This window comes from Erythrolamprus reginae, chromosome 4, assembly GCF_031021105.1.
Source record: "Erythrolamprus reginae isolate rEryReg1 chromosome 4, rEryReg1.hap1, whole genome shotgun sequence".
Lineage (NCBI taxonomy): Eukaryota > Metazoa > Chordata > Lepidosauria > Squamata > Dipsadidae > Erythrolamprus > Erythrolamprus reginae.
The window spans coordinates 39,925,380-39,938,390 of NC_091953.1; the positions used below are offsets into that span (position 1 = coordinate 39,925,380).

At 35.0% G+C, this 13,011-nt stretch overlaps 1 protein-coding gene across 19 annotated transcripts in view; it reads left to right on the forward strand.

Annotated features, from left to right (window-relative positions):
- Positions 1–13,011, forward strand: part of BBX (BBX high mobility group box domain containing) — a 117,801-nt gene that overhangs the window by 18,796 nt on the left and 85,994 nt on the right. The gene's annotated exons all lie outside the window — the stretch shown is intronic.

Here is a 13,011-nt window from a genome sequence, read left to right on the forward strand (position 1 = left end):
AAGTTGTCATTTTATTCCTGGTTTAACTTTTCATTGAACTGTGGCACAGTAAATGCAGTAGTGCAAACTACTTTTGCTGACTGGACTCTGCCAGCAATTTGGCAGTTCAATTCTCACGAACTCAAAATTGACTCAACCTTCCATCCTTCTGAGATCATAAAATGAGGACCCAGATTGTTAGCAGCAATAGGCTGACTCTGTAAACCATTTATAAGTCTAAATGCTATTTATTTATTTATTAGATTTGTATGCTGCCCCTCTCCGCAGACTCGGGGCGGCTCACAACACAATAAAAACAGTTTGTAACAAATCTAATAATTTACAATATAAAATATTTTAAAAACCCCATTATTAAACAAACATTCACACAAGCATACCATACATAAATTGTATAGGCCCGGGGAAGATATCTCAGTTCCCACATGCCTGACGACAAAAGTGGGTTTTAAGGAGTTTGCGAAAGGCGAGGAGGGTAGGGGCAGTTCTAATCTCTGGGGGGAGCTGGTTCCAGAGAGTCGGGGCCGCCACAGAGAAGGCTCTTCCCCTGGGTCCCGCCAACCGACATTGTTTAGTTGACGGGACCCGGAGAAGGCCCACTCTGTGGGACCTAATCTGTTGCTGGGATTCGTGCGGCCGAAGGCGGTCTCGGAGCTATCGTCTGAGTCATTTTAAATCAATTTTCAAGAAATTTTACCTTCCCTTTAAAGATTTTAACATTTTAGATTAGATTTAAACTCAACAGTTCCTATGTAAATCAATGGATTGATTTCACACTGATTTTCAAGGGCTATGGTTATTCTAAATCACACATGTAGATATAATGGAGTGTGTATTTAAAGCTGGAATTCTGCATTCCACCACTATGGATATACAGTATTTCCATATGTAAGATACAGGCAATTGGCATGTAGTGGCAATAATTTTGGTTAGTAAAAGGGAAAAGAATACAAAATAAGGGGGGAAATACAAATGGAAGATTTTTGTTATCGAAATGGTTTGTTAAATATTATAATGGGAGTACACCAATCATATAATAATGCCTTGTTTTGAAACAACCTAATAACTAAACAAAATTTCACTGTTTTAGAATAATGGCCAAAAATTAGAAAATAAACTTTCAAGCAAAAGACAATTGCTTTTAGATATCAGACATCGGAATGAGATTGTTCGCCTCCTCCGCTTGATCATACCTAGTGGGTCCCCAGTGTTCCGCCTCCAGACATTGGGTTCTGCCTTTTGTCTATGGCTGAAAAGGCCCTAGCTCTTCATTCCAGCCCTTCTGTCACAACTCCTATGGATATACATTATTTCAATATTGAAATATTGAATAGTACTGGGCATAAGATGGAACCTTGTGGTAACCCAATGCTTCTTTTCCCCTGTGTAGATACAGTACCGTTAAAGACTACTCACTCAGTACAGTTTGTTAGCCAGTTACAAATCCATCTGGTGGTGATGCTATTTATCCTTACCAAAAAGTAGCTTGTAGTCTACTTCGTCAAATGCCTTGCTGAACTTTAAATATACTGTACTGTGTCCACAGCATTTCGCTGCTAATTTAGTCACTTTGTCAAACCTACCTCTGGAGAAATGATGTTCTAGAGGGCAGAGGCCAAGGCAAAATTTTGTGGTACAAAATATAATTAAATAGAACATTCCCTATTAACATTAGTTCTATAGTAAGCATGCTTTTTCTGAATTATATTTTCTGAATATAAATTGTAATTAAATCTTTATTTAATTTTTGGGTAGGAAAACACTTTTTGTTTTTTTACTCTTAGTTATTTATTCATGGCCTGCTTTTGCTAATAAATACTTCTAATATGTAGGAAATGGACAGAATTGTTTATTTCAAATTAATTAAATGGCTAGAAATAAAAGCATTCATCTTCAATTTAGCATAAAATGTCAGTTGTTCTGATGAGTATTAGGATTCCTTTCATTGATGCAGCTCAATTTCAATAACAAAAATTAGTTTGGGGAAATGAAATATAGTACAAATATCTGAATTAATTATATATTAATTATATCTACATAGATATTAATGTTATATCTATGTAGACTAGTTTTTCATATGTTATATACATGTTTACAGATAACTATAAAGTCTTTTGGGTTAGGATTTTGTAGTATAGCTCTGAAATATGTTCTGCTTTGTACTTTATTCTAACCAAAAGAAACAAGTAAACAAACTTTTGAGCTTTTAATTCAGTGACTATGTTGCCAGAATTATTCTTTATGCATATACTATACACTATAGATTATGAAGCACAGAAAGCATAAGATCTACTAGTCTTTTCTCAAAATCATGAGGTGTTGTGTATATTTTTTAAAAATCCTATCAAAATACCAAAGATTGATACACGTAGTCCTCATTTAAAATCCATTCCTTCAACAACTATTCAAAGTTACGATAGCACTGAAAATTGAATGTGTGACCAGTCCTTACTTCTCATTCAGTAAATAATAATAATAATAATAATAATAATAATAATAATAATAATAATAATAATTTATTAGATTTGTATGCAGTCCCTCTCCGAAGACTCGGGGCGGCTCACAACACAATACACAATGTACAAATCCAATATTAAAAAATAGATTAAAACCCTTTTCATAAAAATTAATCATACAACCCAAGCAAACCATACATAAATCATAGTAGCTAAGGAGAATATCAACTTCCCCAAGCCTGGCGACATAGGTGGGTTTTTAGGAGCTTGCAAAATGCAAGGAGGGTGGTGGGGGCAGTTCTAATCTCCAGGGGGAGTTGATTCCAGAGGGCCGGGGCCACCACAGAGAAGGCTATTCCCCTTGGTCCCGCCAGACAGCATTGCTTAGGTCTTAGGTCCCACAGAGAAGGTCAACTCTGTGGGACCTAACCAATCGCTGGGATTCATGTGGGAGACGACGGTCCCAAAGGTATTCTGGTCCTATGTCGTGTAGGGCTTTATAGATCATAACCAACACTTCGAATTGTGACCGGGAACTGATCGGCTACCAATGCAGGCTGTGGAGTGTTGATGAGACATGGGTATATCTGGGGAGGCCCATGATTGCTCTTGCAGTCACATTCTGCACAATCTGAAGTTTCCGAACACTTTTCAAAGGTAGCCCCATGTAGAGAGCGTTACAGTAGTTTAACCTCAAGGTGATGAGGGCATGAGTGACTGTGAGCAGTGACTCCTGGTTCAAATAGGGCCGCAACTGGTGCACCAGGCGAATCTGGTAAGTAAGCAGTTGAGAGGACCTGTTGGAGTTCTTCCAGCACAGAGCTGCTGGAAATAAGCTATTTCTGTCCCTGAAAAGAAGCAGCTTCAGAAATCTAGCTAGTTCCTGTGTCTATTTGTTCTGGTAATTGGTTTAATAAGCAACAGCTACTGTGTTTGCTACTTTGCTTCATTCTAGTTAGGCTTATCTCAAATGTTTTTTCTATCTTGGGAGGATGGGTCTTCCTTCACTGTTTTAGTGGTTCTTGGCACTGCCCTTTTGGGGTGTACTTCTAAGGCCATGGTGTGTGCAGGATGCAAGCTTGGCACTGATTTTTAATTGCCTTTTTTGGGAGGCATGTGATCTTTTAAAAAATCTGTATGATTTCCTTAGGATATCTTATGAGGTAAGTGAGATCAGCTGGTATATTTAAGTGGTGCAAATGGATTTAAGGATTGCTTCTCCTGGGTGTGCTGTTTCTGGAGAGCTTAAAGGGTTTCACCTTTATGAGCAAGAGTTGGCTGCTGATAGTTATCATTACATTTTAACTATTTTAATTCCTCAAGGTGCTCTGGCATCCTGCCTGATTTGTAACTCCGGTTTGTAGGTATTTCTAATCTAATGATTAGTATTTAGGCAGCTTTTTGCAAGCAAAGAAACTTTTTTGTATTTTTGTACAAGTAATCCTTGGCTTACAATAGTTCATTTAGTAACCATTCAAAGTTACATTGGCACTGAAAAAAGTGACTTAGTGTTACTCATTTTTTTTCATACTTACGACTGTTGAAGCATCCCCATGGTCATGAGAGGCCAGGTCATGAGAAGCTCTTCTCAATGTGATTAACACTGAGTTGGCCCCACCCACCCAGTCATATGATTACCTGGCCACGCCGGGTGCACATAGGGACTACTGACTAGTCCCTGCACTTACAACTGTCCTCACATTTTATGTTTTTTTTATTTATTTATTTATTTATTTATTTATTTATTTATTCAATTTCTATTCTTTTGCATCCTATCTTGTCACCATAGTGAAGAGAAACACTGTAGTTGTAAAATGAGTGACATGGTTGTAAAGAATGCTGCAACAAGCATAAATGTGAGATTGGTTGTAAGTGCGAGGACCTGTCATAATTCATTTTTTTCTGCCCTCTGAGTAGTCCTATGAATGTAGCCACGCCCACCCAGTCACATGATCACCAAGACACGTCCCCCCAAATAACCCCCCCCCCTCCCAAAACCAATTCTTTAAAAATTTGAATCCTACCACTGGACATACTAGAGTGGGGAGATTTGAATGGGAGGCAATATCTTCCTTTGGAAGAACCAAGCATCAAGCTAGGAATGATTTGGTTCAGCTTGGGTACTTGCCTAATGACCCACAAGATTTGTTTAAAAATAGCAACAGGGACTGCTAGAACTACCATTCCTAAGTGGGATGTTCATGTCACATATCTGTTAAAAAAGCCCACTTCACATAGTGACCAAGCTAAATTAAAGTTCATTAAGTGAGAACCTATATTTGCAAAATCCCAGTTGAATTTCCATTTGAAAGACTACTATAATGTTTACATACCATGTTTCATTTGAATGCTTTCAAAAAGATACTTGACTCCCGATTCTTGACTGTAATTTAGAAGTATTATTTATAGCAAAATTATTCAAGTTAATAGAGAAAAGGCTTAACACAGATTACCTTTTTAATGATGTTATTTTTGTCAGCTAGTACTTTGCAGGATACAGCATCATATAGTAATAGGAAAACTATATGAACTACAGCAGTGTTCACACATATTTTCTCCAAGAGAAATGATTTTATACTGATTAAATTTGATCATTTATTTTTATTTAAAAATTCTTTTTTAAAAGTTAAGAGACTGTTTGAAAATTTGAATCAGTAAAAAGTAACCCTGTTATTATTCCAGTAATTTTACAAATGACTTGAGTTTTGCAGGTAATCGTGCTTGTTTCACACACACAAACATTTAATTTATCAGGTGTTCCTTGCTTATTTTTATCACAAATCCTTTAATATTAACATTAAGATTAATGTAGAAAGTTGAATCGTTACATCTGGTTCTCTAGTAAATTGATTTCTCTACAATGGAACCTCAATTTACTGACTATAGCAAACAAAAAGAAAGAAGCATACAGTTGTATATTTTGCCATTAGGGTATTGTTGAATTTAGCTCATCCCAAAATCATTTAATAGAGCCAAGAGTCAGAAACTAAGTGAAATAGACTCTTGTGGGCTACTACAATTATGACTAGATTTCTAATTTAAATATTTAAAATTAGAATAACAGAATTACAAGGAAGCTTGGAAGTCTTATAGTCCAACCCCCTGCTTAGGCATGAAACCCTATACCACTTCAGACAAATGGTTATCTAACATCTTAAAAACTTCCAGTGTTGGAGCATTCATAACTTCTGGAGGCAAATTGTTCAAATGATTATTTGATCTAACTGTCAGGAATTGCTTTTTATCCTGCCCTAAGGTGCTTTGGAGAATACAGCTTCATTCCCTGCTATCATTTAACCCATAGTCCTTCTTTTCATTAACTAAACATACCCAATCCCAGCAATTGTTCTTTATATTTTTTAGACCCTAGTCCCTTTATCATTTTTGTTGCTCTTCTCTGTACTTTTTCTAGAGTCTCAACATCTTTTTTTTTACATCATGACAACCAAAACTGAATGCAGCATTCCAAGTGTGGCTTTCCCAAGGCATTATAAAGTGGTATTAACACCGTGTAATTTTGATTCTATCCCTCTATTAATGCAGCCTAGAACTGTGTTGGCTTTCTTGGCAGCTACAGCACACTACTGGATCATATTTAAATGACTTTGCACTAGGACTCTAAGATCCCTCTCACAGTTACTACTATTGAGTGAGGCACCACCGCTACTATACCTGTGGATTGGTTTTTCTTGCCTTAATGTAGAATCTTACTTTTTTCACCGTTGAATTTCATTGAATTTGTGGAAGGTAATATCCTGAGAACAGAGGGCAAATTCCATAGGTGCTGAAAAATGGAACTGAAAATTTAATTACTAAATTGTCTGGATTATGTAGCTAATCTTATTAATTATGTTCACTGACAAATTGTAATGTGTTAATAATTACATCATTTCTCTGAAAGTCATACCATTGTAGGAGCACAGGAACAACATTGTTAATCAAAATTTTTGTAGTTATATTTCATTATATTATACATTGTATTTTGCCCATATTCGCTTAAGTATAATCATTCTATTTTAAATACTGTTTGAAGCAAGTCCAAAGATTCGCCATGGAGAAATAAAAATGGATGCTGTTTTTAAATGTGCAGGCTGTGAAATTAAGAAAACAGTTTTTTAAGTTAACCAAGAGTACCAGTGTTCCAAAAACAGTTAAGAGAACACAGAACTATTTTATTTATTCATTTAATTTTGTTTATTTTATTAATTTTTTAATTTAACGTATGTCTTGCCCTCCTTCCTATATGTGATTCTTGACAATTTACAAGGATAATAGATAACAGCTAAATAAAATACATACTATAGAAACAAAAAACCTATAATGTGAAATTATAAGACTGTCATTAATAGCAGGGAAATGGATTCTTACACATACCTGAGGTTTGGGAACAAAACCAAGTTAAGGTCTTGCAGAAGGTCAATAGGGCTTGGCCGAGTCTGAACTTTGGATGGATAATATACTAGAGGATAGGTACCGCAGCAGAAAATGCTCTTTTTCTCCACCCCATCTGACAACACTCCTCAATTAATGGGACCATACTCCTCCTGCCCCTAGGCATAGCCTAAACTTCCTAGTTATAGCATCCATTCATGCCAGTTTGAATAATAAATTGGGGACTAATCTATAGGCAAAGGACAGTGTCAAATAATAACTAATATCCAAGTTAGAGACTACTGTGTCAAATTTATTATCTTGATTAATTTACCATATTTTTCGTAGTATAAGTCACACCTTAGTTTGGGGGGAAGAAAATAGGGAAAAGAATCTGCTTACCAGATATTCATCTGGTTAGCATCCTTAGTCTGGTCAGCTTCAACACATTATTTTATTCTCTGGTTAGGACTTTAAAAAAACCTTATTCAGAGAGAGTAACAATGAAAGAGCTTGCAAGTCAGTAAGAGCTGGGAACATCATTAGCATCTGGTTAGGGCTGGAAAGAAACATTCGGAGCAAGTAGAGCAATGAAAAAAACCCTGCAAAGACTTAGGGCTTGGAAAACATTCTTCACAGAGGGTAACAATGAAAGAACCTGCAAGGGAAGAGCTGGGGAGATCGTTAGCACCTAGTTAGAGCTGGAAAAAAAGAAGCTTTGAAAAAAGCTACTTTCAGAGTATAAAAGCACCCAAATTCTACCAAGATAAACGCTTCTTGAAGAAGTTTATCAAAAATTATTATAATGGTAAAGCTATTTTTAAAAAAGTAAATAAAATAACACCATTACAGAAACTAAGAAATATTAAAGGTTTAACATTTAATATATAAATTTAAACAAAAACAAATTTAAAATGTAATAAAAGCTAGTAAATATTAAAGAATTCCAAATATAAATGAAAGTATAACCCAAATATAAACTAAAAAGTGAGTTTATATGTACATGTTTATATGGGTGAAATTAGTGAAGTGACCCTTGATTAAGACCTTTTAACTTTTGCAGGTAGCAAAAGCCTACATTGACTGGCACAACTAAATACCTGACTTTGTATACAGGAATACCTGCATGATATATGGGTTAGATCCTCCTAAATCCAGATGGGTAATCTCAGAGAGAGTCAAGGAGAATAGGAAAGGAAAGATCCTATGGCTCTTCTAGCTCCAGAAAGACATGCAGGTACTAGCCACTTAATTTGCACTTTGATTAGTTAACTGCCTGATAATATATGAGCCACTTAATTAGGCTCATGATATTATCAGGCAGTTAACTAATCAAATTAATATTATTTATTAAATGTATAAAAATCAATAAGCAATGCAAATAAGAGTGATTCCTTTCCCATACCTTTTGTCTGCAGACTATGCTGCCTAAAATTTATAGAAGATAACAGTAAAATACTTAAAGATTATCAAACTGGAAAAGAAATGGTTAGGTTTGATCTGAATTCTTTGGTTTTTTTAAAAATTAAGTTTTATTTTAATTATATACTTTATATTTTTCACAAATGACAAATAAGTATACAATAAAGAATATTGTTTGCAATTCAAAAATATAAAATAATAACCAGTACAAACCCACACCATTCCATTGGAAAACCCTTCCACCTCAATGAAAAAATTAAAATATCAACAGGAAAAGAATACAATAACTAAATGTAATGAATAAATTTCTTTTGGCTTTCCCAATAATATACTCTAGTACTGTTTTTTTCTCTAAATATGTAGAATCCCAAACTACTGCATTATATTAACATGATTCAACAGTTAGACCTGGCTCTGCTGGTAGATGGAATGAGCCAACTGTTTTGTGCCTAAAATGAATGGATGATGGAATTCTTATTTTGAAACACACACAAAAAGCTGACTTTCAATAATTTATTTAGTGGCCATTTAAATTTTGATGGTACTGAAAAAAGTAAGTTATGCAAAGTACTCACACTTATGACAATCATACCTTCCTTGCAGTCATGTGATCAAAATAGATTGCATGGTGACAGGCATGAATTTATAGTGGCTGCCACATCCCAGGTTCATTATTTGCAATCTACCCAATCAACTTCCAAAAGCAAAACCATTAGGAGAAGTCAATTTTTTTAAAATGTATGGGATTCACTTAAGATATACGTTTACAGGAGCACCGGTGTTAGGATTTTGAATTGTTCAACTCTTAACTATAAAATGAATTAGAGGTACTCAGGAAAGGATAAGAGGGGGACAAAGAAGTGGAAAAGGGGACAGAGATAAGAGGGATTAGGAAAGAGGGAGAGAGAAAGAAGGTAAGAAGGAGGAGAGGGAGATGGAGGGGAGGGGAGAAGGAAAACAGATAGATAAAAGTACAAAAGGTGCAAATTTAGGATATTTGTTTATGGCATTTTGGACAGAAATGTATAATTATATATGTTTTGATTTTATGGTATAGGCATAGATGTTTATGTAAAGATGGTGAAAAAATAAAAAAAAAGTTTTAAAAAATAAATAAACGTGAATCACTTGTCGAGCCACCCAGAGTCTCTTGGGAGTTGGGCAGAATATAAATCAATCAATCAGTCAAATAAATAAATAAATAAATAAATGTTCAAATGTAAATCAAGTGACCATGGATATGCGGCAATGTTCATAAGTGAAAAATGGTAATAAGTCACTTTCAGTGTGGTTGTATCTTTGAAGGGTCATTAAATGAACTGTTGTCAAAGATTATCTGTACATTCCAAAATGTATCTGCCTTAAAAATAGTCCATGTAAAACTGTGTAGCACAGTCAAATATCAGCACAATAAATATTTGTGTATTATAAATAAGTTTGTTGTAAAATGTATTATAAACATTTTCAAAGTTCAATACTACAGGAGTGAAGGATTCCAGATTTTTCATTCATTTTGTAAGTTAGTCTGTTTTTAAACTTGGTTCAAAATTTTTTACCCTTTACCTAGTTAAAGGTGTCAGGAATCCCAGTTTTAGTTGTATATATACTGCTAAAAAAATAAGGGGAACACTCAAAGAACACATCCTAGATCTGAATGAATGAAATATTCTTATTGAATACTTTGTTCTGTACAAAATTGAATGTGCTGACAATATGTGAAATTGATTGCCAATAAGTGTTGCTTCCTAAGTGGACAGTTTGATTTCACAGAAGTTTGATTTACTTGGAGTTATATTGTGTTGTTTAAGTGTTCCCTTTATTTTTTTGAGCAGTATAGATGAAATATATCTAATGTTAGGAATAAATGAGAAATCAGTTTAATGCATATTTAATTGGAACATCTATCAAAGTATCAAGCAAAAAAAGATAAGCAGACATCAACCAGCTTATCTCTCATTTGAAAATTCCCATGAAGTTTGTAGGCTTAAGACATCAAAATTATTGCAACGTTAAATGCTGATTAAATATATGATACTGGCATGAATGGATGCTATAATTAGGAAGTTATATTAATCATTATTACACATTATTGTCCAATCAGATAAAAAGCATGTCACCCTTTTGAAAACATTTCTGAGTAATATTTAAAGAAAGAAAGAAAAATGTTTTGACAGGGAGTAGAAAATTGCAATAATATGTATGCAGATATATAATTTGATGATAAATTGTATCCATTCTTATAATTTTGCATAATTATATGCCATAAAGAAAAGGATGTTTTAAATTACAAGTGTTAATTGATATTTTCTTCTCGCATGCATGTGTTAATTAGTGTTTCCTCCTCATATGTACATATGAAATTGTCATGTTGAGTTATTTCACTTAAGAATGCTTTGCTGCATTACACACACATACAATTTATGTATGAATGATTCTTGTTACAAAACTAGTATTCAAAGTTAAATATATTGCTAACTGAAGATTTTTTTTAATGCATAGCATCATTTGCTAAAGATAAGTAATAAATGGTGTGAAGCGTTAAGTAGAACTTAGGAATCTTAACAGAAATTAAGAAAGTAATGTAATAAATAATTAGTATACAGAGTTACAGTAGTAGTTTATCCAGTTTGATGTCCTGTCCAAAACAGCTGCAAGATATTGAGTGTCCTAGAGAGAAAAAAGGGGGTGGGGGACAAAGAGGAAGTGACTCACTATCTGTTGTTCACTTTCAACTTTTAGAAATCAGATGTTTTAGTATGCTTTGCAAACTTTTAGTAGCAAATTAGGTCCTCCAAGCATCTATCAAATACAGTGATCCCTCGATTTTCGCGATCTCGATCTTCGCGAAATGCTATATCGTGATTTTTCAGAAAATATTAATTAAAAAATACTCCACTCTTCTCTCTCTTTCTTCCTCTCTCTCACTCTCTTCCTTCCTTTCTCATCTCTTTCTTTCCTTCTCTCTCTTTCTCTATCTCTCCCCCTCTTGCTCTCTCTCTTTCTCACTTTCCCTCTCTCGTGCACCGAGCGGACAAGCGGCGGGCGGGTGGGCGGGCAGGCGGGCAGGCGGCGGACAAGCGGCGGACGGACGGGCAGGCGGCGGGCGGGCGGCCAAGCGGCGGGCGCGGCAGCAGCGAGGAGCCGAAGATCGGGTTTCCCCTTTGCTTGGGCGGCGGGGAAACCCCGATCTTCGGCTCCTCGCTGCTGCCGCGCTGCCGAGCAGATCAGCTGCTGGGCGGCCGAAGAAACCTTCCCTGGGTCTTCCCCGCCGCCCACGCAAACTCCACCATCTGCGCATGCGCGGCCATGGAAAAAAGGGTGCGCATGCGCAGATGGTGTTTTTACTTCCGCACCACTATATCGCGAAAAATCGAGTATCGCGAGGGGTCTTGGAACGTAACCCTCGCGATACTCGAGGGATCACTGTACGTAGTTGGGTCTCAGTCGTGCTTAGTATTCAACATCAGTAATTTTACAATTTAATGTGTTCATTTAATACAAATTAATTATTTCATAATTTTGCTTTAATAACTTATTAAGAGATCTATCGTAAATTACAATTCTATTGTGATGTTTTTCCATGTAAAGTCCCAATTGTATTATATTAAATACATATGATATTTTTACTACAAGGCAGTGGATAGTAAGAATGCAATGCTTTGTATTTTAAAGCGCAACTACTTAAGAGTGTTGGCAGAGGAGAGCACACAAATAGCACCTGTCTGCAGTTCCTTAAACCAAATGTGGAATTATACTGTAGGTGTAGAAGGATGAAGTGCAAAAGGTCCAGAGCACTTGCTTTCAAGTGTTGCAACAGGTGCTACATGATGTTTGAATATGAAGCACTGCACTATGCATTAGAAATCTATTTGCAAATACAGAAAATATGTAAATCCTGTTTATATCCTTAATGCTATAAACAGTGTTAATCATCTACTTTTGTATAGTATTATATATTAGTTCTATAGAATGGTAATAGGACAATTTGACATGTTCTGTTTTGGGATATAGAAATCATTCTTATATTATTATAAAACCAATCATCCATGAAACTTTTCTTGTTGACCTAATAACAGAAATTCTGGTTTCATCTGAACGTTATTTTTAACTCTCCATCATCATATGTATTTGTGCCCAGTATCTTTTCACTTTTTTATAAGTCCACCATGCATGATAAAATGCACCTTCATGTTTTTCACATTCCCAACAATGGTCAGTAATATTTTTATACATCTTAAGATAATTACTCTGGTATCATATACCAATGACACATTATTTTTAAACGTTTTCTGTTACATTGAACTTCATATTTTTAACCATATTTTTAATTGATCCATTTGAATATTATAATCAAAATTCTTGATCATTTTAATTTACATTCTTAACTTATTCTTCCTGTTTCATATCGTATTCATTCACATGTATTTTATCATGTTCCTGAAATACTTTTACCTATATTAAATCTTTTTTTAAAATTCTGCATATGAGAACCATTGAAATCTAAATTCTTCTGTAGTCAATTATCCTCTTGATTTCATCCTAAAATCCCAATTTTTCTGTTTTATTTATTTATTTGATTTTTATCTCAACATTATAACTTCATAGTTATACAAGGTAGTTAACATCCATAATATTTCTCCTCCTCTTTTGCCTCACAACAATCACTCTGAGCTGAGTTGGGTTGGGTTGGGAGAGAGTGTCTGGGCCAAAGTCACCCAACTGACTTTCATGCCTAATGCAGGACTGAACTCATGGTCTCATAATT